Source organism: Cynocephalus volans, chromosome 7, assembly GCF_027409185.1.
Source record: "Cynocephalus volans isolate mCynVol1 chromosome 7, mCynVol1.pri, whole genome shotgun sequence".
Classification (NCBI taxonomy): Eukaryota; Metazoa; Chordata; class Mammalia; order Dermoptera; family Cynocephalidae; genus Cynocephalus; species Cynocephalus volans.
Window position 1 is genome coordinate 96708530 of NC_084466.1, and position 22511 is coordinate 96731040.

Genomic DNA, 22511 nt, shown 5'->3' on the forward strand with positions numbered 1-22511 from the left:
TCTGGTAAAGGCCTTGGTGATGGTGATAGTGACCCAAGAGTCTCATGTGGCAGAAAATGGCAGAGCAGAGAGAGCGAGAGACCAATCACCACCTCATCTGCTCTCCTTTTAAATCCCTCAGAACTACACCCCTGATCACCATTATTAATCCATTCACTACAGCATGGTCCTACAATCTAATCACCTCTTCAAGGTCCCACCTTTCAATTACCATAATGGGATTTCCCACCCTCCCAACAGTCACAGTGGGGATTAAGGCTCAATGAGGTTGGGGGGGGCATCCAATCTACAACAATGTGTGTGTGCGTGTGTGTGTGTGTGTGTGTGTGTGTGTGTGTGTGTATAGAGGGAATTAACATTCATTGAATACCTGCTATGTGCCAGAGACTGTACTGATCAAAGATATTATGTTTATATAGGATAGCAAAGTAAACAAAAAAAATTTTTTTAAATCATTACTTTTGTAAGAAGTTGAAGGAAACCTCAATATTTTCCACTAGGAAATTGGTTAAATAGATTAGAAACTAGCCATATAACAGAATATTATTCAACCATTTAAAAAATTAATTATCCTATCTATACTTTTAAAAAAATAATAAAACAGAAATACAGTATGGTTGATCCTTTTCAAAGTAATATATATATATATACATATACATAAAAATATATAATTTAGGTAGATAGATAAATTGATAGTGATTTCTGGAAGAATAGGAAAACATGTTACCTCTGGAAACCCTTCTGAGTGGTTTAAATTGTTCCCACCTGCATATTAGTTTTTATTATTATAAAAATATGGTCACTAAAACCTACATGGCTGCAAAATTGTTTTATGTGCCAATCCTTAAAAACAGGTTGGTCTTTTTTTAAGCTAAAACTAATCAGAAGAGATTTCCTGGAGCATGAAACCTTAACTAGGTTCCCTATTAAAATGTACACTGAAGGCAGCTTACAAGCATGACTCAACTCAGTGGAGTATTTGCCTAAGCATTCCAGAATAAGTAGGGTAGGTGATGCACATGGTTCATCGACACAAGCAAGACAGCATGAATGGAATCTGTTTAGAGGTCTGAGAGCTGTGTTTCAAGGTTTACCGATAATGTGAATTATTATCCAAGTGAGATCAGCAGTTCTTAAAGATCAGGAAAAAGTATACAGAGAGGGAAGGCAAAAGGAAAGGGTTTAGCCTTTAGATATTTATCATGAACCACAGCCTAGACCTGTTTGCTGGCTATTTTTGCTTCGCTCTTTTTCCAAATGTCCTTTTTCCTTATTCCCATTTCTCTACACCTCCCCATCTGGAGTCATCTCCCATCACTACCACTCACTTTCCCACGACTTTCTCATTTCTGTAATCTTTTCTGTCAGCTTCTCTGGATCATAAATATTTCTAGTCAATGTACCTGAGAAGGGCTATACCTTTTCCTGCCTATATCAATATCTATTCTTACCTCATTACACACACACACACACACACACACACACACACACACACACACACACATTTTTCCTTCCTAATTGTTTTTCTCTTCTTCCTCCAACTTTCTCCCACTTCTCCTACTACTCTAACAAAGACTGCAACCCCACTCTAGATCAGAGATATACGTACTCCCTCTAAAAATTTTTGTGTGGCAAGAGGCTCGTGTCCTGGTCTCCAAAGGATGACCAACTGCATATTAATTTTACAGCTCAGTGATCCTATAATCTAACATTCTTTTAGGTAAGGAACACCCAATCTACAAGGTTTTTTTCTGTCAAGAGCAGAACTCCAGGAAAAAAATGAGTCGACAAGCGCAGGCCTTGTTCAAATAGGATTGTCTTTGCTCATGTTTCTCATGAGCAGTTGGAAGCAAACTTTACAGCTGTCCTTTTTGTGTTGGGTTTGCTTGTGGCCTTCTATAGCCTTTGCTATTTAACAGACTTTTGGATCTAGGAAGTCTTTTGTCTCTGTCTGAAGTGATTCAAAGGGGCGGGACACTAATTTTGCACTCAAACCACACCTCCTAAGTACATAGAAATTCAGCTCAGATTTTTATTGAACCCCACACCGTACATTCTAGAGTATTCCAAAGTGCCAAAAGATCATAAGAACTTCCTCTGACAAAGCTGAACTGTAACAAAAGTCCAAATCGGTAAAGTGGCTCCTCTCTTTCAGCAATCTTTTCCCCAGATATCTACTCTCCATACCCTGAACATGCCCTGAAACTGCCAACTTCCAACTCTGTGCTCCTGCTGTCCATACAGCCACCTGTCCTACTCTTCTTTTGAATATCAGCTCAGACTCCTCTAAGAGTAAATGTCCAAATAAAATTAAACTCTCCCTCTTGCACACTCTCATAACGTGCTGTCTGACTTTCTATCACGGGATCTGAGCTAATGTGACTGTGAAGTCTGTCACATCCCTTGATTACTAGACCTATTCTATCAGTCTAATTTGGCTGGCTGGTTTACAGTCCCCTTCTCTCACTATTCCATGTTTAGTTTGTATCAGAATTATTTGTGTTGTTATTTTTATCCTACAGAGCTCTTCCAGGTTCGAGTTGCCCATCTGGCAAATTAATTGAAGCTAACTCTAGATTATTTCAATTATTTCTTATATTGCCTCTTTTACACAACACTTACATTTACAAGAGCTTCCAATGCTGATATCTAAAAGAATTTCACAAAGTATGGCAGGTCTAAAAAAATTATTTTGGGGTGAAATAGCCCTTAATAGTGTTCAAAAATTCATCAGATGAATAGCCACATTAGTCTGCTTATTTCAAGGTCAGACACATATTATACTGGGTTTTGCCCAAATTTCAGCTCCTCTAAAACTAAACGAATTTACTGTCAAAATGCTATATTTGTTCTCAATTTTGATATATTGCACATATATAATCTTTCATCAGTACTTATTTACACATGAACACATAAGGAGTCTGGGCTATGGTATGCACTTGGTGAGAGGCAAGGGGTGGAGAAAACTGTGGGCGGGAGCTTGGTCATTGCCAGTTAACAACAGGTGTGAACACTGCTCTTTAAACTTAGCCATTGCACTTGGCATCTTGTCTCTCAGCCATCACCTATGGCAACCACTGTTGATTTGGAAAGGATCAAGGAAAGGATGACAGAAGGGGTCACATTTATCAAAAGGCAGAGAGAAAAAAAAGTTTTGTTATTTTTTTTATTTAATAACAACTAGCGTAAGGAATAAGAAACAGTATGAGACTTGGAAAGTGTAAAGACATCTTAAAAGAACGAAAAGGAAAAGAAATTATTCAGTGATAAGAATCACTAACAAATCATTCTTAATTAGGCACTTTAAAAGCAATTCCATCTGCCAAAACCTGGGAGCAAAGTCATCTAAAACTTGGGTGGAAGCTCAAAAAAGAATTACTTCAGAATTAATTGAGAGTTGGGATAAGAGTAGGGGACAAGACCTGGATGAGTATAATTTAGTTAGTCGGTCACGAAAAATATATTGAATGCCTAGTAGGTGCCAAGCAATATATGCTAGGAGAAATTTCCCAAAATTTGCATTCCCTATACTGTGTATTTCTTTTTCCAAAATACTCACTTAACCATCCTAACCCTGACCTTGAAATGGAATCAATTCTTCCCATAATTTTGTAGTCCAAAATTTATGTGTCACTCAAAAGAATGAAAGATCCCTTGAGTTATCTCGAGGTATTTACATAACACAAATTTAAAACATATTACCAATGTAAAAATCACCCCATCTAATAATATTACTAAGACCTGAAGAAATTGTAATTTTTTGCTGTCAATGTGTAGTAGAATACAATTCTATTTAAGCATATTGGAACTATTTCACTGCCTGGACTATAAACTAAATTTCAGTCTCAGAGAATTATGACATTAAGTTACTATCTTCATGCCTTGCTTTGCTAAGATGTATATACTGTATTAGGTTGAAACAGAGCCCTTTGGGTTATCCAGTATCAGAGGGAATAACTCAATTAATAGGTTTGTTAAAATTTAAGCAGGGTTTACAGCTTCTATAGATGCTTTAAGGCCCTGAAGCAATTAGGCCTATTATCTATTCAATCAAAACATTTTGTTAAAGAAGAGAAAATTTTCACATAATACCACTAAATTATTAACCTAAGTTAACATGTGAAATGGTCCTAACCAAGAATTTGGAGTTAATTTGGAAATACCATTATTATTACTTCCCATAATATAGAACTAGTCTAAGAGGATTTGAGAAAAATTTTAAAGATTTGATAGTTCTTTTAAAACTAGTCTTTGCTGCTTTCTTATCAAATTTTATGTTTAAAACATCAACAACTTCTTGTTTGCCAACATGGGTCTTACTCCCAGATACAGTCCTGGGAAATGAATGAATCCTGTTGAATCAAATTTTATATATAGGCTAATAGTGAGCAGACCAATTTTGGAAAGTAAAACCCTAGTTAGTCATTTCTGGAATGCATCCTTTAGGAAAGTAATTCTCAATCTTTGTTCCATCTTGGCAGATAAACTTTTAACACATATTCATCACAAACAATAGCTCGCTAACAGCATCTGAATAAATAAGACTGACTTTGGCTTTATACACAATTCCAAGTGTGTCAGCTATAACTACATTGTGCCCAGACATCTATTAAAAGCATCTGAAATATTTCTTAAATTTAATAAAAGAATTCTTCAGCAGCTGCAGTAATGGCTATCCCTGAGTTCCAAGAAATTTATTCATTATTTTAACTAATGATGTGACTTGTTGGTTGAGTTACTGCAGCTAACAAACTAAAGGCTATGGCCTGACCAAGCTTACCATATACACATACAATTGGCCTTCCGCATCAGTGGATTCAGCCAACTGTGGATCAAAAATATTCAGAAAAAAAAATTTCACAAAGTTCCAAAAAGCAAAAGAATTTTCCATGAGCCAAGTACTACATTGAATCCAAGCAAATGAAGTGACATTTAGGTCATTGTATTAGGTATTATAAGTAATCTAGAGATGATTTAAAGTGTATGGGAGGATATGCATAGGTTATATGCAAATACTATGCCATTTTATGTCAGGGACTTGAGCATATGTGGATTTTGGTAATCACAAGGGGTCCTGAAAGAAATCCCCCACTGATACCAAAGTAGACTGTAATAAGAGATGCAAAGCAGGAGAGCATTATATGAGGGCACTTAATCCAGACCTGGAAAGGAACCTCCCAGGAAGCAGTATTTGATGAGATTAAAAAGTTTAGTAGGGGGCCGAGCCCGTGGCGCACTCAGTAGAGTGCTGCGCTGGGAGCGCGGCGACGCTCCCGCCGCGGGATCTGATCGGTGCACTCACTGGCTGAGTGCCGGTCACGAAAAAACGACAAAAAAAAAAAAAAAGTTTAGTAGGTGTAGGTTGGTTAGAGTGAGGTGCTGATAGTAGGTGTAAATGTCAGACAGAGTAGTGAGATGTGACACCAGAGAGGCAACAGGAGCAGGTTTCATAGGATCTTATAATCCATATTAAGGAATATAGACTTTACCCAAAGAACAAAGGGAAGTCTTGAAGGGTTTTACAAATAAGAGAGATTAGATTGGAGTCTGGAAAGACTGAAGGTGGGGAAATGAATTATGAGATCTAGGTAAGAAATACCAGTCATATAGGTTATATTATTGACAATGGGAAAGGAAAGAATAGACTGATTTGAGAGATATTGTATGTAAGAAGTTGAATCAAAAAGGATTGGTGATTCTATTTTATAACATGGTGACTATAGTTAATAATAATACACTGTATTCTTGAAAAATGCTGAGACTGATGTTAAGTGTTCTTACCACAAAAATAACTATGAGGTAATGCATATGTTAATTACCTAGATTTAGTCATTCCACAATGTATATATACTTCAAAACATCATGTTGTACATGATAAATATGTACAATTTTATCTGTCAATTAAAATAAAAGATATTGGTGATTGATAAGATATGGCGGGGCAGCGGGGGTGGGCTGGTGAATGAAGGACAGTGAAGAATCAAGGAAGATGTCTAAGTGTCTTGCTTCGGCAGCTGGGTGCATGCTGATGCCATACGCTGAAAGAGGAAACACAGAAAGAAAAGATTAGCTGGGGGAAGAGGATGAGTTAAGTTTTGAATCATTGTATGTCAGGTACCTTGAGATATCCAAGCAACAATATTCATCAGACAGGTATTCGAATTTAAGGCTCTGAAGGACAGCAGTGCTATAGAAAAACATGTGCGAGTCATCAGCATACAGACAGCTGGTAACTGAAGCCATGGGAGTGGATGATACCACCCAGGATGGGTGTACAGAAAAGACCTAAGAAACTAGTTTCCATATAATGTGCTTTACCTTTAACATGTGCTTAATAAATATTTGATTTGAGTAAATGAATGAATGAATAAAAACACGAGTCTTAATAAAATCTATAAGGCATTTTTAACATTTGCACAGGACTTTTTCAGGTAATGATATTCACAGGCCTTAGATAGTTCATGGCTATGGGTTGTTCACTTTTCAAAAATGTTCTGGGTTCATGAAGTAATTTTTAAATCTATCGGCAAGATTCTTATTTTATTACAATGACAATATGTGTCAAGTACCCAAGCTGAGTTCTAACACTTCAGAAAAATGCAAGCTGGCACACTTGGCCCAGTTCCTTGTACATACATTAGTTCCCCCTTATCCTGTAGTGATACATTCCAAGACCCCCAGTGGATGCCTGAAACTGCAGATAATGCCGAACACTAAATATACTATGTTTTTTTCTATACATATATACCTATGATAAAGTTTAATTTATAAGTTAGGCACAATAAGAGATTAACAACAATAACTAATAGTACAATATAATAATTATAATAATACACTATAATAAAAGTTATGTAAATATGGTCTCAAAATAAGACTGTGCTCACCTTTCTTTTGGGATGAAGAAGGGACAGAGTGGGACAGCACAAGATTTCATCACCCTACTCAGAATAGCATGCAATTTAAAACTTATGACTCGTTTATTTCTAGAATTTTCTACGTAATATTTTCAGATTGTGGTTGACCATGGGTATCTGAAACCATGGAAAGTGAAATCATGAATGAGGGGGACAACTGTAATTAGTGCGAAATAAGCATGTGCTCAAAGAGATTTGTGGAATAAATGAATAAATGCATGAATAAAATATACGTTCCCATCTTCTCCCAGTAGGGAAAGTTACAGGGCCTCCACTATATTACCCTTATCTTTGTTGAGATATGACAATAGAATCATGACTCTCATGTTGCTGGTGGGTGTATAAATTGGTACAACCACTCTATCAGTCATAGTATAGTCAGGAGACACAAATTATGCCAATTATTTGAACTGGGACAATTCAATATAAACAATTGTTAATAGGGCTCCTTCTCTAAGTTTCTAGGTTTTAATAATTCTGTTTCCCTTTGTTTTCTCAGCCCTCAGAGTTATAGCTACTTCCAGCAGTTGTTACCTCATGATTCATTAGAGTTTTCTTTTTACCCTTTCAGTTACTTAGTTAACATTTTTATAGCTAGTTAACAATTGTTTATATCATATTATCTCTTTTCAAGTAACTAATATGGTTTTTGTCTCCTGACTGATACAGAATTGGTACCAGGAGTGATCCAAGAAACATACCCTCAAATATGGGATTTAAGTATAGTTTGGGGCTTGAATGCAGTGCTGAGATCCTTGTCAAAATTTACTCGATGCTAGTAATTCGTAGCATCCTGTATATTCACATTTAATCTAATTACCACCTGTGGGAGAGTGTGATCAATTGTATAATGAGGCAAGTGTCTTGGGGGCTCAAGTGGCTGCTGTACTTTACCAATAGGGCAGTAATGATGATTTCTAGGACTGTCCTGTGGCCTAGGACCCAGACATGCAGAGAAGTACGTTCTCATGTTACTGGGAATGGATGTGCAGTACCAGCATTTCAAGATTAAAACTGTGCAACTATTATATCCCAATAGCCAACAATGAACCTCCCCAACATTATGGGAGTAGGTCTGAGTTGGAGATAGTTCTGGGAAACTACTCTGTGTACATGGGAGGGACAATTGAGCTACTGAGTTCAAAACTGGCCAAATTTTTAAAACAAAAGATTCTATCACAAAAATAGACAGATAGATTGAAAGAGGGAAATACAAAACACCTTGGAAATAATCTAGTCCTATTCTCTGATTAGACCAAAAACTTTAAGGAGACTCTAGAAGTGTTTGACTTGGCCAGGATCAAGAACTCATTCAGTAGCAGAGCTAGGATAAATAATGCCACCACCAAATACTGAGGACTTACTACGTATCAGGCACTATGCTGAATGCTTTTATATGTCTTAGCTCATTTAATCCTCTCACCAACATTACAACATAGGTACTAGTATCCCTCTTTACAGATGAGGAAATTGAGGTTAAGTAATTTGTTCAAATTCAGTTCCCAAACTCAGGAATGAAAGACCCCAGCACCTACATTCTTAATCGTTAATGTAATTTGCCTCTCTGGAAGCCATCAATCTTGATATGCAGTCCAATATAACGCTCTTAAAGCTACAATTCAACACTGCTTTTTTTCCTCCCAGGCCATTCCGTTTGCAATCATAAAATAGCAACATAGAATGTTAGAGCTGAAAAAGATTTGAAAGGCTCTCTAATTCAGTCTCTCAGTCCACAGTGAAGTCACTGAGGTCCAAACACTCAACTATCCCAATGCCACAAGCTATTTAGACGTGGAGGTAGGACTGTAATCTGCGTTTCCTAACTCTGAAGGCAGTTCTCACTATACCACAGCACCTGCCCCTTCTACATTCTCTCCTTTCAGGGTGGGTCCAAAGTTCTTGTTGACTCTTTAAATGAACTGGTTGTCATGGCACAGGAAAGACTGGTCATTAAATGTAAACAGCTTCTACTTCCTGGTCTATTCAATGCCATCTCCAATTTTGCACATTAGCAGAATAGGCAGGTACTATGGCTGTGCTGAAAAGTCCTCACTGTTTTCAAACTGCTTCTCTACATTAGCTTTGCCTTTGTACCTCAAAACCTTATACTGTTTGTTCCTTTGGGTTGGAATACTGGAAACTTCTGTTAAAATGCCAATGGACAATATAATTAAAGACAGGTCTTGTCAATACTTTAGTTGGAATTTATCTATGCAATTCTCACTCATCTCTTGGAAGAGTCCTGAAGGAGTGGGACTCTGGAGAGATTAGGATTTTCATGGCAGGATCAAATGGTATAGAATAACCTGGTAGGTATGAGGTAGGTTAGACTGGGAAGTGCAATGAGAGGTCATGTCCATATGAAGTCATTGAGCACTTGGGGATGGTGGGAAGGAACTGCAAGTAAGGAAGTGGTACAGATACAGAAGTAGAGAAAGAGGCCCCTTCTGCACATGTTGGAGAATGAAGCACAGACTCAATACTACTCGCCTTGGTCCCCTTGTATGCTGACAACCATGTATGACAGACTTATAGCAAGCACAGACATCACAGTGTTGCTGAAGGACTGCCCTGCCTGCCACCCCTGCTGTTGCTACTCTTTTCCAACATAGCCATAAAAAAAGAGAAGGGAACTAATATTCACAGTGCCCGGCTGTAGCCCGCACTAAATTTACTGAGCCCCTACTCTGTGCTGTCACTGTCATCACAAAAAAACTCAGTGAATTAGATGTTATTATTCCAATTTTACAGATGAGGAAAATAATGGCCCTACGAGTTTAAGTAATTTCCCTAAGGCACATAACTAAGAAGTTGTTCAAAGAGGCTAAGTACTGGGAGCAGAGCTGAGTCAAATTGAGGTCTTCTGACTCATGCTTATCTTATCGCATTACACCGCACCCTTCACAGAAAACTGCTTCCTAGAGTTTGTGTAGTTGCATTTTCATTATGCCAACGCTATTCTTTACTACATTGCATTGACCTCCAATGGTTAAATTTATCACAGGTAAGCTGCTGCCTTCTCATCTGTAAGTGGGCCATCTGGCAGGCACATATGGAAGCAGACCCTTTGACAAGGTCATAAGAAGGTTAAATAAGTCTAGATTTAAAAGTATTTTTCTAAAACCTGAAAAAAAGAAATATTGTTGGTGATAATATTGAATACTAGCTATTAGCAAGGTGTTGTGCTGGATGCTATATAAATATTATATTATAACACGTTGTTTAATCCACACAATATCTCTATGAGGAAAATTCTATACTGGTCCTCATTTTTCCAATGAGAAAAATGTGACATTCAGAAGTAACTTGCTAAAGCTTTCTTGGCTAGTAAGTGGTAGGGCCAAGATATGAATCCAGGATATTTGACACCAGAGTCCACACTGAGCCACTCAGTACCCTGTACTACTTCTCCTGGTATAGAACACTTCAGGACATGAAGATCTCAGAGAAAATCCTGTAGAACCTTAAACTATTAGCTCAAAAAAATTCACTCTGAACCCATAGGGGGAAGCTTCATAATAAAAATAGAAATTTTAAAAAACAGGAGGTTTTAGGGCCGGCCCATGGCTCACTTGGGAGAGTGTGGTGCTGATAACACCAAGTCAAGGGTTAAGATTCCCTTACCAGTCATCTTTATAAAAAAAAAAAAGATTATTTTTAAAAATAATTTATTTGATACACTGATTCTGGGAATATGATTCAGTATACCAGATGGTCAGTAACTTTTGGGTAAATGCCTTGTCTCTGAATTTTTCTGTTCTGTTCACTCATTCAATCATTATTGAATAAACGATATAGAGCTTTTACTATGGAGAAGGCAGTGCTGTGACTAACACCAAGCTCGGTACATAATGAAAGATACTCAAAGATACTTGGTTAAAAGAAGGCAGAGGGTTCACCAGAAGTTCTCCAAATGTAGTTCCATAGAAATTAATCATTAATGCTTTTGATAATTTCATCATCAAATTGTTAAGATAATATTCCACTGGTAGGGGCTGGGTTAGAGTCTATGTTTACTACAACAACTTGTGAATTGGTAGTAGGCAGCAAATGTTTAATAATTATAACCTTTCTAGGGAGTAAGTCAATTGAAAATAATAATTGTTTGCTTTTTCTCTAAGATTTTAAGAGCTGTCTCTACTGAGAGCAATAGGCTGCACTAACACCAAAAGTCTGTAGCCCGGTTAATTCACTGGTGTCTTCTACCCGATTTGGAAAGTATAGGAAATCCTTTATTTACAGCAAGTCAACTCACAGTTCTACTGTCAGGATTCTGCCGGCAACCATCATGTTTGACTTGGTGAACCAAACAGGTAAAAGTGCCCAGACTCTTTGAAGAAATACCTTATTGCAACAAGAAGACCCACTCTGATACCTAATGACTATACATTGCTGAAGAAATACACAATGAGAAAATAGGATGCTAAACAAATATTTCTGTATCCATTTCTCAAAAAGCCATCGAGTAGCCTGAAGTTTATCTAGAAATTACCTCAAAGGTAAAAATCAAAATATCGCCATAGCCTTCTGTGAAGTAGAACAAAGGATACTGGAAATGGTTTGAAGTCCTAGTTTCTATTTTTTTGCAGGGTGGGGGGGTTGGCTGGCTAGTGCAGGGATCCGAACCCTTGACCTTGATGTTATAACACTTCACTCTAGCCAACTGAGCTAACTGGCCAGCCCTTGGAGTCATACTTTCTAAATCCAGATGTACCATTATGCAACGTGTGGCCTTGGGCAAGTCACTCAAACTCTGCTTCCTCAACAGTAAAATGAAAACACTCAACTCTCTAAGTTGTTGTAAAGGTTAAAAAAAGAAAAAGATAATGTACGTAAAGCTATGTGGTACCTGAAAAAATGTGAGTTTAATTCAAACCGAGAATATTATGTTGAAGATGTTTCTTCATTTTCTGATTTGTTGTAAAAAACTAAGAAAAGAATTATAAAGAAATGAGATCTAATGCTAACTATTCTGATTAGATCATTATACAATATATGCGTGTATTGAAGCAACAAGATGTACTCCATAAATATGCACAATGAAAAAAAAATTTTTTTTTAAAGAAATGAGATCTTTGCCCTTGCCTTTCTAGAGCTCTAATTTATATGAAAAGTTGCACCATTGAGGAAGTCTATATGGTCTTTATTTTTTTTTTTTAATTTTACCATTTTAACCATTTTATTATTTTATTTTTGGCAGCTGGCCAGTATGGGGATCCGAACCAATGACCTTGGTGTTGCAAGGATGTGCTCTAACCAACTGAGCCAACTGGCCAGCCTATGAGGTCTTTATATCCTGCCCAGTAGGGCAAAATGCCAATGCCATTGAAAATACATGTATGTGTGAGAAGGATACCAGGTTCACCTTATATGTATCGCATCTCTTAGAATCTTCTCGGTGAAAAAGCCTCTTGATTTCTGAATTATGACTGGTCTCATTCATCCACATTTACAAAGTTATGCAACAGATGTCTTAAATGTAGGACAAAAGATGGCTCCCTCCTTCTCTTCTATTTTCTTCTCTCCCCGGTCTATTCTCAGCTCCTGGAACAGACCACATTACCCCTCAGGCTGATACAATGGACTAGCCACCCACTGAAAAACTGAGCTCTCCAGCTTGCTGACTCACACCTTCTTTAAGCAAAGAGATGATTGTTTTTAACTTGTAATGTCTTTTTTCCCCTGACTCCTAATGAACTTCAGTCAACCAAGATCCTTTCACATCACACAAGTAAATACTAAAATACAAGAAATGACAATGTCCAAAGAGAATTTCAATTTGAGAATTTTCTCCCCTTAGGCAAGCCAAAAAAATGAATTATTCTACCCATCTATAATAAAAATTTAACTGAACTAATGTTGGTTAGACTCTCATAGCATTAGGCTGACATTTTTGATGAAGTTCAGTAATTTCATCTGGCGTCTTAATGGTGGGATCAATGAACAAAGATTAGAAGGCCTGGACTCTATTTTGAGTTTTAGCTCTGGTTCACTACTGTTACTTTGCCCTGACCATCTTCTGTTATTACCTAGAATCTCAATTACATTAGCAATGCAGAATGATCCAGAAAAAAACACCCTGTGAGCTAAGAAATAAGAGGATGCAACAGTCTTATTTCTGCAATTGATGTACTACTGTGGTCTCAGACAATAAATTGTCTATTTTGGTACCTCAGTTTCTTTTCTGTAAAAACATGATAAATTATTTGTTCCTCTTTCCCCCCGTTCCCTCACAGAAATGCATTAATAATCAGAGAAATGGTATCAATGCTATAAAAGATTTTTGTTCTTTCTAGAATGTTGCTATACAAAGAGAAATTCCTTTTTATTATTTCTACTGGCATTTTTAGGTACTTATTGCTCCCTGAGTTTGAGACAAATCAATTCTATTTGGAAAAGATTATTGTTTATACTGTCATTCTTTGTAGAACACTTGCATAAATAGAATAAGCTACAAGCATAAGCTTTAAGAAAACAAAATTATTCCACAAGATTGTTGGCAGTTAAAAATTTTCTGATTCTTCTGGCTTCTGGCTCCAGCTGGGCCCTTTACGTCCTGTGGGTGAATGCGCTGGGCCCCTGGTTCATGTCACACAGTGGCACTCCAGCACCAGGGCACAACGAGAAAGGGCAGCACCAACAGGAGTGGTGGAAAATGAACTGGTTATAGCCACTGACATTGCGGCCACAGGCTGCTGGGCCCTGGACGGCTCTATCAGGCTGCATCGCCCCCCATGCCTGAGGAAATGAGGGCCTAGTCGAGGGTCAAAAGCAGTCTGAGGTGTAGGATTGTTGAATAAATGACTAAGAATCTGAAAAAAACCCTCTTCTGATTCACATTATTATCCCTAATCAAGAGGCAGCTTATTAGTTCAGAGCTGTCTATAGCTGTGTTGTCTAGGTAGCAAATACCAGCTAACAAATGAGGACACCACTCCTACCTATTCCAGGATTTTGGCAAAGCACCTGAGAAAGGTGTGTAGGTAGTGAGAGATCTTAAAATCTAACAATAGTTGACAGACAGCTTCTAATCTGTTTAGTTTTATGTGTGTGTCAAACGTAAGTATTTTATAGGAATATTCAATTATCTCACGCAGATAATGGAAGGATTGACAGATAAGTAATATCTTATACAATTGCTAAAAGAATTATTATCTTTACAAAGTCCATTTTAATTTTTGAAGATTGTGATGATGATGTATTTTGTTATATAATCTCTTTGTCACATTAGAGTAGTATCAGATCCAAAGCTCAAACAGCTAAGGAAAAATTCTCAGACCAATACATGAAGTGGTATTAATTCCAAAATGGGTCTGATAGAAAGATCAATTTACCAGGTAAAAGGAACAGAGGAACATAAGTACCAAAAATCCCAACCAAGTAAGACCCAAGATGTAGGGCTGGGCTGACAGATATCCTTGCAGGCAGATGAGAATTGTAGATGCTGGCAACAAATATTGGGGATTAGTCACTAGGAAACTGGAGTCGAAAGGCAGGAAATCCAGTTACTTTGGTTACAAAAGGTACCCATAGTTTTCTATGGATAACCCATACACTCCTGAGGACAGATCTTCATTCATTCTTTCAGTATGCATATATTAAGCATCTATATATATATATGCCAGACACTATTCTAGACACTGGGGAATCAGCACTGAACAAAGCAGACAAAGGTCACTGACTTGGTGCAGTTTATATTCTAGTTGGGAGGATAGACAATAAACAAATAAGTAAAATATATAGCTTGTTAGTAGAAATAAGTCTATAGAGAAGATTTAAACAGATAACGCTGGGGATGGAGAGTGGGGTTGCAATTTTAAACAAAGAGGTTAGGGAAGGCTCCTCTGAGAAGATGGTATACAAACAGAAACTCGGACAAGAGGGAGAGAGAGAGAGTCATGAAGATATCTCGGGAAGAGTGTTCTAGGCAGAGAATATGGCAAATGCAAAGACTTTCCTGCCTACCACATTTGAGGAATACTAAGGAAGCCAGCATGGTTGGAGCAGACTAAGGTAAGAGGAAGAGTAGTAAATAATGTCAGAAGAAGCAAAGAGAGACACCAATAACACTGGGCCCTGTAGACCATTGTAAGGACTCTGACTTTCACTTTGAGTGAGATGAGAAACTATTAGAGAGTACTGAGCAGAGGAAAAGCAGACGACTTACAGCATAAAAGGATCAGTCTGACTTTCGTTTTGAGACCAGACCACATAGGGAGGCAAGGATGTAAGCAAGACCATTTAGGAAACTATTGCAATAATCTAGGTAACAAAGCATGGTAGCCACACAGACTGGTAGTGGTGGAGGAATGAGAAGTGGTTAGAATCTGGATATATTTTGAAGGTAAAGCCATCAGGATGTGCTAATGGACTTCAAATAGGATATGATGGGAAGAGAAGAATCAAAGATGACACCAAGAATTTTGGCCTGAAAAACTGAAAAAACAGAAATGCTGTTTATTGATATGGGGAAGTTTGTAAGAGGAGTCAATTTTTTTTGCATTCTCATAGCACAATGTCAGACACATTGGAATGTCCAGTGAATACTGATAATCTAATCTCAATGTAGTTTCTGTGTATTTGGGATCAGAGTTGTTCTAGATAAAAGGTTGGCTTGTTAGAGTTACTAATCTAGGGTTTGATTCCAGACTCTGGGGCAAGGTGAAAATGAGTGGTGTGCTGGTGCTGACTCATACAAGAGACAAGGGATAAATCTTCAGAATATTGCAAGCCAGGTGTTTTTTTTGGTTTATTTGCAGCTGGCCTGTAAGGAGATCCACAAGCCAGGTATTAAAATCAGCCATTATTTAAAATTAAATTATATAAACATATAACTGAAAAATTATATCAAAAAAAGTTTAAAATACTTAAAAATCATCACTTTCTCATTATTTCACTACATTTTACTGTTGTCTAGGCTTTTAAAAAAAATTTTTATTGAACCAGAATTGATTATACATATTTTGGGGGTTCAATGTTGAGATATGTTGATCAAATCAATATTACTAGCATATATACTGTTACAAATCGTAATTATTCTTTATGCCCTTTGTCCAATCTCTCTCCATCCCCCTCTCCCTCCCTCAACCCCCCTCTGTCTAAGCTCTTGAGGCTACTTATGTGTATTGTATCTGTATGGTAGAAATACTATACAATGGTGTGCTACTGTGCCTCTACCCAACTCTGTGTTCACTGATGTTATCTCTGTAGCTATAAACTGGCCATGGTGTGGCCAGAGAAATTGGTAAATGGTACAAATGAGAGCTCCCCACACCCACACTCAGAGCTGGTTAAATCTATAAGTGGGTATTTAGTGGTTCCAGTTTTGAAGGCAATAATAGCAGATGGGTAAACTGTTATGTATTTTGTGAATATACACATGTACAAGCACTGCACACAGATATTATAGTATGGTTATATAGGAGGCCTTCCTGTTCAGGTGAGGGAGGGTTGAGGACTGAGGAAATGGTAGGCATGCAAGGAAGTCCACATAGTGAAAGAAAGGACTTAAATATTGACCAAACTAGGAACTGCTAAGAGAAATAAGAATCTACATTCAATCCATGCCTTAATAGAATTAAACCCACATGAAATAACAAGCTGTTAACAAGGGAAATTAGCAGCTTTGGAGTTCTTATTTGTATATTTTTTTGTTTTGTTTTATTTTGGCGGCTGGCCAGCACAAGGATATGAACCCGTGACCTCGATGTTATAAGTATTTGTACATTTGCTATGGTAGGAGACGACGAGAAAACAGGGACTAGTCAATGCCCTGTGTAGTAACTGTATGCTTATGAGACTTTTCTGTTAGGCTCTTTAAAAAAAAAAAACATCAAGGATATTAAAGACACTATTCTTGAGATACAGCTAGAAAAACAGCACAGTTTAATTTTATTGTATTTGTATATACAAATCTCTCCACTTCACGGACTCCACTTTTTTTTTTTTTTTTGGCAGCTGGCCAGTAAGGGGATCAGAACCCTTGACCTTGTTATAAGGCTGCACTCTAACCTACTGAAGAAAAGGCCAGCCCCACTGACTTTAAATGTTTCCAAAACTGCTCTTTTTTTCCTTTTCCTTAGATATATTAATTCTCCATTTGCCATTTTCTCTCACTGGCTCTCTGTTTCAAAGCTTTAATCATTTTTATTTATGTTTTCACACAGTTGTTTTCCATAGCTCAGTAAAACTTCATATTTAGCAAAATCACTTAGTTTGAGCATTAGTCTTGTTTTCCCAGACATATTTATAGATATGGAATGTGGAATTACTGGTCAAAGGGTAGAGGTTTATCAAAACTCTAGTGATGCATGATAGGACCTGTTCATAAGATTCTTGCTTATTTGATTTGATTGTTTAAAATACTTTACAAAGTTTCTAAGTGAAAACTGACATTTCACTATTGTCTTAGTTTGCATTTCTTTGATTACTAATGAAGCTGAACATTTATTTCTACATGTTTTTTCACTATCCATTTCTTCAATACCTAGCGTAATTTTATCAATTTGCATGAGCTGTTTAAAGAAGAAAGATATTAGCCCTTTTTAGTAGTTTTTGCAGATATTTTCCCATTCCTTTGTTGCCTACTCATTTTTGTTACTTAAAAAAAGTTCATATTTTCCTTTGATTTTTTGAATTGTTTCTAAGTACAAAAAAAATCATCCTCCAAAAGCTTTTTACATATTCAATTCTATTTTCTTTTTATTTTCCATTGTTTAACATTTTATACCTACTCTTTTTTTTTTTTTTTTTTTTTCAAAGATGACCGGTAAGGGGATCTGAACCCTTGACTTGGTGTTGTCAGCACCACACTCTCCTAAGTGAGCTAACCGGCCATCCCTATATAAGGATCTGAACCCATGGCCTTGGTGTTATCAGCACCACACTATCCCAAGTGAGCCACAGGTCAGCCCCTATACCTACTCTGTAATTCATCTGGAATTTATTTGGATATAATGTATAAAAAGATGATCTAAAGTATTTTTTTCCAAATTGATAACCACTTTGGAATGGTCCTTCCTTTACTGTATGACACAAGTTCATATATATAATGGGAATATTCCCACACTATGCTATTTTTTTTACTTGTACTTCTGTTTTTTGGGGAGATTTTTTGGTGGCTGGCCAGTACGGGCATCTGAACCCTTGACCTTAGTGTCACACTGCGCTCCAACCAACTGAGTTAACCAGCCAGCCCTTGTACTTCTCTTTTAATGTAATAGTTTTAGTATATTATTATATTCAATTCGTTTGGTTCTTTCTCATAATTAAAGTTTTTTTCTCTTCTATTATTTCATTCTTAGTCTCCCAGGTCAAGTTTTAGAGTCATTATACTTATACAAAATTTTCATAGCAGGGGAACGACCGGTTAGCTCAGTTGTTTAGAATGCAGCCTTATAACACCAGGGTCATGGGTTCTGAGCCCTATACCAGCCAAAAATAAAATAAAATAAAATAAAAGTGGGGGGGAATTTTGATAGTAACAACAAGCTTTTGTTCTTTGATAGAACAATAGTCATTTCTCCAATATTACTAATTATATTAGCAATTACTACTTATGTTAACAATAAGAAAAAGTATATAAAGTTGACTCATGCTATTGAATTCTGCAGTATTATCTGAAACACTTCCAGTGTCTCAGAGTGTGACAGTGAAAGATTTTTTAACACTTAAAGTGACTAAAACATCTATTCAAAGTTCTCCCTGGGAAGTTATTTTATGATTTGGAAGCAGAAAGGTTTCTTTTTGAAGCAAATAAATACAAAGAATATGAAACAAAATGATTGAAAATATACATTTACATGTTCTTGAGTACATTATATATCTTGCAATAAACATTTCATAATGCTTCTGAAACAAAGCCAAAGCATTGTGAACAATTGAACAATAGTGCTACTTGTATTTATTGTCATAATTCAAGTTATTTTCCACATACTTTAATTTGCCTAAGAGTTACTTAGGGCTTCTAAAAAATTAAAAAGAGAAAGATTTTCTTAAATTTATTTTTTCTTCAAAAATTATAAAATACTTAGAGACCATGTAGAAATCAAGAGCTTCCATAGTCTATGGTAAATATTTCTTGGTACTCAAAAAACTGAAAATTAAATTCCATTTTCGTAACATGAACTACTAAGCTTTCATATCTTTAGATGAGGCTCTACAGGGCTCTACTGTCATCTTCTTTGTATAGATTTTTTGTTTGTTTTCATTTTTGTGTTTTGGCAGCTGGTCAGTATGGGGAACTGAACCCTTGACCTTGGTGTTACGAGGCTGCGCTCTAACCAGCTGAGCGTCATCTTCTATTCAATATTAATTGAGTATAACTCAGATGAAAGGTAGCAGAAATGTTCAATCTGAAGAATTTTCCTAGGATTCTGCGGCAATGATTTAGTCTAATCTATAATTGTTCCTAACAACGTGTAAGTTTCTTTATTATGGGACAATGGTGTTAGCTCTCCAAAAATAGGGAACTGGACTTGCCCAATAACAACAGACTGTTCTTTGTACATGGGAAGCACAAAGGGTGAGTGAGAATCCACATAGGGCAGTTTCATGTGCCCTACATCTTTTTCAAAATGATTCTATCAAAGAAACTTCATTATGGTATTGGTTTCCATTATAATTCACTCCCTACCCTAAAGATACCTGCCATATTGGAAAAGAATGTCAACAGTGTCCAAGAGTTATTCATTTTTATGTACCTGTTTATAATTTATAAAGTCTTTTGAGGTATAATTTCATTTTCTCATTTTGTTTTTATAACCTCCTTCTTGCTGATGAAATATACATCTGCTTTTGATTTGTCATGTTTCTTTAAACAGAATATACATTTTCTAGATCTGTGTTGTTACTTGATTGCCTATTGCTGGGCCTTGCTTTGTTATCTTAATAAAGCATAAGTGGTGTCTGTGATGGAACGGGGTTTACTCATGCAAGTGAATAGCCACACCCTCGTAATTAGAGATTTGGTAGTTATTCAGAAGCTGGTACAGTCAGCACCAAAATATTATGCCACAGGCATTTATGTCAACACATTTTTGAATGAATCTGGAATCTAGCTAAGAAATTCACCAAAAACTATATCTAATCTTCATCTCTAAGAAATTAATAAGCTTAAAATTTTGTAAGAAAGAGTTCATGGTTACCAAAGTACTATGTTCTATGTTTTCAAGAGCTCATAAAAGTATGTTTCCTCCTTCCCCACTCCAGCCAATAACCTGTAAATATTCAAGTCACGCAGGGAAAATTTAGTATAGGGGAGTTTTCAGGGGAAAGTGATAAGAAGTCAGTCAACTTAAGATTTATTGTTTTTTAGAAAACAAGAGCTTTTAAGAGCTATCTGCAACAACAGGCATGGTTAAGAAAACTATAGTTTATACACAATGGACTACTATCTAGTCTTTAAAAACAATGAGGTAAATCTATTTTTACTGACATGCAAAGATATTTATGATACATAAACTGATAAAAGGAGGTTACAAAAAACCTGAATTCACTTTTGTTTAAAATAAGAAAAGGGTTAGCTTACTTGGTTAGATCGGGGTGCTGATAACACCAGGAAAAAAAGGTTTTAATAAAATAAAATAAAATAAAATAAGAAAAAAATACACAGTTTTTGTGTGTATATATGGGAGGACATATAACAAAAAGATAGCATCTGGGTGTTGAACTCAAGATAACTTTAATTTTCTTCATACTTTTTGTTTTTTCTGATTTTTTTAGAATGAGTATTTATTACTTTTAGAATCACACAAAACAAAAAGGATATTTCTATTTTACTACACTTGATCTTAGCCAAAAGGCCGAGAAGCGATGGGATATTTCTATTTTAATAAAAGAATAAATATGAGTTGTTTGGTGATGAGAAAACAGTCTCTCACTCTCTCTAAATATATGTATACACACACACAAATATGTATATACGTATATGTACATATATATATATATCTTTTATATATATCTTTCAATTCTGCTTGCCTCTGGTTGGCTTGCTACTACATACAGGTTAAAGCTCCAAGATGGGAAAGATGACTGCCCCCGGCTCCAGACTTTATTAACTCCCACAATCAACTCCAGCAGATAAAGACAATCTTCTTTTTTAGCTCTAGCAGAAAAATCAAAGGACAGACTGTTTTGAATTAGATCAGGAATTAACCATATGGTGGTTAGGGAATGTAATTTCAGACGGGACAGATCTTGGCCACAGGATACCTCTATGGCCAGAGAGGAGGAGGGGTCCACACTGAGTTGGGTCCCAATAGGAAAGAGGAATTTTATCATTTGAAGAAGGGAGGGTGGGATGCTAAAGAGACTAAAGCAACAGGTATTTATTACAATATTCATTCTAGATTCTAATAATAATAATAATAACTCAGTTTAAAAAGGATTCACAAAGGGTTTTTCAGTGTTTGGGAACTGAAAGCCACCATTCAATATCTAAACCACAATACGCATGCATTCAATTAATATTCATCAAATATATACTATGTGCCCAGTAGCCTGTATCCTACTGGGATGAACAGTAAATGAAAAGCAAACAAACAAAATACCTCTATCCTCATGGATCTTACATGTTCAGACATCAGCAACAACTGTAAAAAATGAATCTAGTATTGTCTTCTGGCTGGAAATTTTGTCGTAGTAGTTGAGATAAAAAGAAAATACAATTTGGCTTTCATATAATTATTTTTTCACCTGTCTGTGAACATTAGAGTAAGATCCTATCCCTGAAAGAAACCAAGCTGATGAGTCATGAGATTTATAAGCAAGTGAGAAGAGTATGAGTTTTTGTGCTTTGATATTAATAAAAAATTGCATTATCTAGACACACCCCAAGGTATTCTGGAGCACCCTTGAGCTTCAAACTTCTGTGTGACTTAATCTGCCCTTACAGTGATACTGGGCAAATCAATTTTGCGGTGCATATTTAATTGCAAGCAAAAAATCTTTTTATGTTGACTCAAAAATGAGCAAATTTCTTTTTGCCAGCCAGTAGGTTAAGGTGCATGGATCAGAACAAGATACTCATTTTGTGACTTGGTAGTGTTTATCCTTGGTATAGCAAATACCTAGCACTGAATTTTAAAAGCTTTGGAAAGAGAATCTGAAGCAAGTTTGGCTAATGTCTCTTTATGCTTTTTTTCTTTTTTAAAACCATTAAAAACATAGCAATTATAATTCCCTAACACGGTGATTCTCAACTTTGGCTACACATAAGAATCACCTTTTAAAAAACATTGGGATGTGGGTGGAGGGTAAAGATTGAGCATTGAACTCCTTTAAAAGCACTGTGGGTGATTAATATACAGCTAAGGTTAAGAACTGCCCAAAGAATAAGACATACCCAGTGGGGGTGGGGGTGGATATTTTGAAGAACATCTGGGTATATTATTTTTATTGCTGGTCTGATTGTCACCAGTGAAGCACTTTATTTTCATTTATCCACTTTTAAAAGATGGGTAAATGATCCCACATCCATTCATCTATCTATCTTCCTTCCTTTCATTCTTTCTCTCCTTTTCTCTTTTTCATTCATTCTTTCAACCAATCACTTATTCATTAAACAGGCATTTAATTTTTTTTTTTCTTTTTCTGGTG

The 22511-nt window shown here is 36.4% G+C and overlaps 1 pseudogene; it reads right to left on the reverse strand.

The window, feature by feature from the left end:
* Positions 1-20636: 20636 nt before the first annotated feature.
* Positions 20637-20728, reverse strand: LOC134382902 (U2 spliceosomal RNA; annotated as a pseudogene).
* Positions 20729-22511: the final 1783 nt, after the last annotated feature.